The sequence below is a fragment of the Arvicanthis niloticus genome, chromosome 26 (genome assembly GCF_011762505.2).
Source record: "Arvicanthis niloticus isolate mArvNil1 chromosome 26, mArvNil1.pat.X, whole genome shotgun sequence".
In the NCBI taxonomy this organism is placed as follows: Eukaryota; Metazoa; Chordata; class Mammalia; order Rodentia; family Muridae; genus Arvicanthis; species Arvicanthis niloticus.
Genome location: NC_133434.1, coordinates 3459130 through 3466203, shown reverse-complemented (window position 1 = coordinate 3466203; position 7074 = coordinate 3459130).

The window sequence follows — 7074 nt, the reverse complement described above, 5'->3', positions numbered from 1 at the left end:
AAGGAGGCAATTTCTTAGACCCTAGGATTGTTGAATGTTAACCTTCAGGCCAGAAGAATGAGAGAGAAAGAGAATGTTATCTCCCGAGATTACTGATTTGAAAGACATAATCCTGCTGGGGTTCAGCACCTCTCACTGTTTGGAGATATGGAGAGAGTGGGGATCCACTGTGTCCCATGGAGGACTTAAATAATCCATTCAAGGCCTGAGAATGTTCTCCCCATGAAATTTGAAGGGAATGACTTCTGTCTAGATTAGCAGTTCTCAACCTATGGGCCACAACCCCTTTGTGGGTCAAATGGCCCTTTCATAGGGGTCACATATCAGATATCATGCATATCGGATATTTAAATTATGATTCATAAAATAGCAAAATTACAGTTATGAAGTATCGATGAAAATAATTTTTATGGTTTGGGTCACCACAACATGAGCTGTATTAAAGGGTAAAAAGCATTAGGAAGACTGAGAACCACTAGTCTAGATACTTCTAGCTTATTTTGGGATGTCTGATTTTACCTTGTTTTATGTCACCCCTGTCCTCACTCTCCTTACCTAGCATGGAGGTGGGAAGGGCTATGATATGTCTGCCAGGCAAAATAAGGTGTTGGTGTCTGGGGACTATGGTAAGATGCGCAGTCAGACGAGAAACTGCACATGACTAATCACATCTCTCCCAACCAGTGCTTCTCAATCTTCCTAATGCTTAGATCCTTTAATAATTTCCTCATGTTGTGGTGACCCCCCAACCATAAAATTACTTTTGTTGCTACTTCATAACTGTAATTTTGCTACTATTGTGAATTGTAATGGAAATATCTGTGTTTTCCAGTTGTTTTAGGTGAGCCCTGTGAAGGGTCATTTGATTCCCCAAAAGAGGTTGTGATCCGCAGGATGAGACCACTGGTCTCTAGGATCTGGATTTCGTCTTGTCTATTCTCTCTCCTAAGCCAATTGGAGAATCATATTTGGTTGAGGGATTCTGGACATCCAGGAAGCAATCTGGCTGAGTGTTAGAGCATTTAGGTTGTACCACTAGTCTATGCCTTCAGAATTATTTATTCAGTGTTCTCTGAAACAATAGGGATACTTTTATTTACACCTCAGAAAACTGCGTAGGAAAATGGCTATTGTAATTTAGCACATGATAAGTTTTTAATAAATGTTACTTTAACTAAAGTCATGTATTGTGGAGGATGAAGAAGTTTTGCTGGGTAAATTTGAAGAATTTCTTGCTTCTATTTGTGTCTATGTTCAGCTAAAATAATAATAATAAACCCAAATATAAAATGCCTTATTGAGAATTAAGCATATTTGTGATATGTCTATAAAATGAAAAATACTTATTGATAATGAAATACATGAATTATTGATACATATAAGAATATGCATACCTAGGAAACCATTCTCCTTAGTAAAGTTATAAGCTATTTTATTAACTTGATGACAAACCTTAGAAACAGACCTCCACATATCACCTTTCATGTCTGTCTCTGGTGACAAACTCATATAGTAACTCTCACTTTGATTTATCTTTTCACTCAGAAAAAAAAATAAAAAAGCATTATGCTTTGTAATTTGAAATGAATTAAGCCAGACACAGAAGGCTACCTACTGTATGGGTCAATTTATATGACATTCAAAAAAGACTAAACTTTAGAGATAAAACTGGGATCAATCTGTGTGTTCAGAGAAAAGGTGAGAGAAGGCTGAATCTGTGCACAGGGAAATTTCCAGGTTTGAGGATCGTCATCCTGTCATCAAGCTTACTTATGGTGTTGGTTACATATGGTTGTTTAGCGTATCTGAATTATACCTTAATAAATATGACTTTTCAATATTATGGATTGAACTGAGGACTTTGAAAATGATTTATCCCTGAGCCATATATCTAGATCACTTTTCTTTTCTGACAGAGTTGCCAAAGGTGAGTTTGAATTCATTTTGTTGCCCAGACCAGCATTGTACATGTGCTACTCTTAACACAGCCTCCAAAGCATGTGAGATTGCAAGCATACACCAATAAGCTCACCAATGAACATTTGTAATGTCGGATTTTTTTGTTTGTCTTCCTTCATCTCTAGAAAGATATGATTCCTAGTTTGAGATGCTGAGGGACCTACAGATGCATCCTTAGAACCTGTGGTTCATGGAATACTTAGGACATCCTCTAATGGATATGGGGGAATCTAAGTTCTCAATGATGTTTCCATATATACACAGGTGACCTTTTTCTGTAAAGGTATTTTACTGTTTTAAGTAGAAGCTCAATGGTGTCTATTTCTCTCTGCCATTTCTCCTGAAAGAAAAGGAAGAAGGATGAACAAAAAGAAAGAAGATGAGTGGTGAAGGGGAAGGGGTAAAAGCAGGGAAAGAAGGGAGAATGGGAGATGGGAAGGAAAGGGAAGGAGAAAAAGGAGGAATTGAAAGAGGAAGAAAGACAAGAAGACAACGGGGATGAGAAAGAAAGGAAAAGATTCCATGATCTTTTCTTTTCTTTCTTTCTTTCTTTTTTTTTTTTTTTTTTTTTTTTTTTTTTTGTGAAAAGGGTAGAGTAACCATTGTATGGAATGATGTCAAAGCTCTTGGTTGATGCAGAACCCATAGCTGATCTTCACATTGCGCTATCAGTGGGGTCTCCTTTAAAGCCTTGCATGAAGACTTATTTCTTCGGACCCATGGTGTTATTCACTCTAATACTTAAGCTCATAGCAAGGAGTGAGGGAGTGAGGCTTACATAATTTCTCCCACTAAGGACCACTTAACAGGTTCCTTGCACAGTATCTACAGAGGCGTTTAAGTGGAAGTACAGGAAAGAAACCAACAAAACAAGGGGAAGACCAGAATGTCAAGTACGCACTAATGGAATCCACAGTGTTGATCCAAGTGGCAAATGGATAGTGTTTTCATTGTCTGGAAACCTTCATGCTCAGCAGAAGCTCAGAAAAGGCCACAGCTGCTAATCTGAAAAATATTAGGGTCTCCAAAATTATTGGGGGCTCTTGGGAGATAAATCACTAGGAACCTGTTTTTTTTATAACTAAAGCCTAGTCCCATGCCTTCATGAGATATTTCTATTAGCCCAGAAATTCAGTCCTGAGAGCATACTCCTGCCGTTGATGCCATTTTATCACCAGCTTCCAGGCTGGGACATCACTTTATGCCTTGCACATTGTGACTAATTAGTCCATTTGAGATGCTGATGGTGATGACAACAGTAATAAAGTGCAGTGATAAGAGGCCAGCTGTGCCCTTCTGTGGGCCTGAAAGAATTGGTCATTTTGGAGAAGGCACTTTCTATGTGGGGATGCTCACCTACGTTTCTCAGCCACAGAGGCCCGATTCAGGGTAATGAAATGCTGAAGAATGTCTTCTGCAGCACAGATATCATTGCTGTAATGGTGATGGGATGCTGCTTCCACTGAGGGGTGGAACACTCAGTATTTAATCACATGTAGCAATTAACAAAAGCACCCTCTCTGTGCTGGCCCGCTCTTTGCAACTCCTGTGCTGTGAATGGGGATAGACCAGTCTCTCCGACCCCAGGGATGAATCTGATTCTAATCTAAAAGTTTTTCCAGTGGCAGAGGCAGAGTGAAAAAACCAGGGATCAACATAAGAAGCAGTTGCCCCTTCATCTAGGGAAACAGAACTTCTTCCTGAGAACTGGACAATAGCATTTCTCTGGAGACAAAATGTGTATAAAACAGAACAGGCCCATTTGCTCTTGTGATCAAAAAGAACTTCAGGATAAAACATGATCTTACCTAATGGGAGCAAAACCTTACAGATCTCTTAATTTTCAGATTGCTTCCTTTCTTTCAAAAAAGAAAAGAAAAACCTGGAATTATCTCTGAGCTAAGCACATAGCACTTTTTAATTTTAATTGGGATATAGAGCCCATGAAGAGACTAATAAGCATGCACACACCTACCTTTGATCATAGGCAGAGCCATTTTTGTGAGGTTATCGGAATGTCAGTAGTCAGCCAGAAGTCTTTGAGGTTTCTTGAAGATTGGAGGAATGCGGGAAATGCAACGTGTACCATTTCTAAAGCTAAGAAAAAAAATTACATCAGTGAATCCACAGAAAACTTTATGTGATCCAACTCAACTCATGGAGGAGACACCTTTTAACAGAATATCAGAGCCTCAGCCTTATCAGTGACTTGATAACCACTCAATCCGTGGCTGACTCATCTTAGAATGGTAGTTGTTGTGTTAAACAAATAGAGTGGCAAGCAAAAGAGATTGGATTAGTGATATTTATGTCAACTCTAATGAGATAAATAGATGAAAGCTGAAGCTTCCCTAATAAAATCCAAAAACACAATCTGACTTCATCTTGATGAGTGAGCTAAGGTTTATTGGTAGCCTTGGAAGAGAAAAAAATACAAATAGAAAAATAGAGATATCTGATGTCATAGGGCAATATGAATAAAAATAAATGTATCTTCCCAAAAAAATCTGTCTATCCTAATGGAGTTTTAGTTGAAAGAAGATGCTGACCCTATTCTGTGCTGATAGGATCATTCTGAAACACCAAACGTTGTTGGAAAAGGTCATATTTTAAGAGATGTATCAGTAAATAGGGCACATTTAAAAAATAGGATACATTTGTATTCTTGCAGATCTCTTTTAATAACAGCTTCATAGAGGACAACAGAATTCTCATGTCTGCCTTTGCATTCCGTCTCAAACTCTGTAGTTGGGGGAAAAGGAGGTTTTTTTTTTAATAGCCTTATAAATAATTATAGATAGTCTTCTTTGATGCCACACAGAACTTTAGAAAGTCTTAGTTTCTTAAAGGTTAATTGCAGTGAGAATCTGAGACCATATATGAATGTTTCATAATCTGTTACACTAAAAATCCACTGGTCACATTCTTGCTCTCTGTGACTTTGTACCTCCTGGCAAACCTCTTCTGGTTTCCTTCCCACCCCTCTCTCTCCATTTTCAGGTGAGAACATTCTAGTTTATACTTCTAGAGGGTCTCTATTTTTTTTCAATTTGAAGTCAACATTTATACATCTTCTGCACAGTTCTCTATAAAGTAACATAATCAGAGAATGAAATAAAAAATAATTCCACCATAACAGCATCTCAAATTGATTTATATAGGGATAAATTTGACAAAAGCTCTTTAAACTATTCACTGGAATCTCCATATGGCACACCAAGGAGAACACTGGGTGTGTGTGTCGCGGAGGGGGGAGGGAGATAAAAAGGACAATGGACCAAAAAGCACTTTGATTTCCCTCCCTCCCTTCCTTCCTCCCTCCCTCCCTCCCTCCCTCCCTCCCTCCCTCCCTCCCTCTCTCTCTTTCTTTCTTTCTTTCTTTCTTTTTTGACAGTCTCTCACTATATAGATCTAGCTGGCTTGCAGCTTGCTTTACAGACAAGGCTAGCTTCAAACTCAAAGCAATCACCTTGCCTCTGACCTCAAGTAAACTTTAAATAATAGAAACAAAAATTGATTTTAAGACATTATAAAATTACACTAATGTAGAATAAACATGGGACATGAATGAGGACAGGAGAACAGAGATGATTGTGAAATGAGTTCAGCAGTTTCGAGATGCACTTAGTGGTGAGGAAGCAAATAATTTCTCACCCTGATTAATTTTAGTTAACACACCATCCTCTAAACTTATTTTGTGTTGCTGTTAGTCACAGGGCTTTATATTTTTTGTTAACTGTAAGACTTTACAAAACACTATGAACAAGATGAAAACTATTGTGAAAATTCTGTAGCCATGTGTGATTTACAAATATCTAGTACCTGTCAATCATTAGAAAGCTTATGTAATTGAAGACATATGTATATCTGTATATATGCATCTGCATATATATATATATATATATATATATATATATATATATATATCAGTAACTAGCATTATATAATAGAAGAACTATACAGAAGCTATTTCTAAAGCAAAAATAAAAGTATTTTTTTAGTAGAATAAACCAGAATGGTAACTTTTGTTTTTATTTTTATTACATTCTTTCTTCTCACACAATTTCTCCGAGATTCTCTTTATCTCTTTACCCATCTAGCTTCATTGATGTCCTTTTCCTTACTCCTCCAAAAATGTGCCCCCTCCATAAAATTCAAGACAACAAAAGTACCAAAAATATATACAGCAAATCAAAAGCACACAAAAAAGATGGTATATTTCATGATAGGCAGGTACTACTGGCTATGGGGTCTACCCTCTAGTGTGGCTGATTTTCCCAGGGGCATTCCATTGAAAAAGACTGATAATACCTTAAGATTCAAAGAAGACAGTATTACAGCACACAAGTAATGAGAGATTTTCATAGGGGGTGGGAATGTCTCTGAAAGCCCCTCATTATCCATTATAAAATGTTTACTGTTAGTGTAAGGAGCCTTGTGACCAAATAGAATTCTGTTACAATATACATTACATATTTTTTATCCACCTAAATGACTATAGTTGACAGTAATACACTGCACAGTAAATGGACTTACCACAAAGAAATGAGGAATAGTGAGGTGATGGTTAGGATAATTGCTTAAATTTAATTATTACACTATTACCCCTAACTATGCAATGACTACATGTCAATGAACAACAGAATATTCTAAGCTCCTAGTTTGAGTTGAACTTTAAATTGTTATAACTGTGAAGAATTTTATGCCATGAAATCATTTGGAAAAAATTGGTAATCCATTTGATCTTCGAAATTTGGTACATTTTATCATTACCCACCATAAAAGTCAAATCTGTCATTATTACAGATATGGCAAGCTCCTGGTGAAACTGCAAAAATTCCATTTTCTTTTGAAAGTTGCAATTGTATCATTGTTGACAAATGTAGTTCTTTTTTCTTGAAATGACAGGCTTGCTCCATTCATTTTTTTTCCTCCAGGTCAAATACCCAGGTTGAGCAGTCATAGTTTGTCTGTCTATCATTCTTTCAAGAAACAAAATGTTTTATGAAAGAAGTGTTTTGTTTTTCAAGTTTGTAGTTCCAACAATCATACAGTATTTCTTCCAGAAAATTCTCATAGTTGAGGTATGTGACATAATTGCTTTGTTTTTATTTC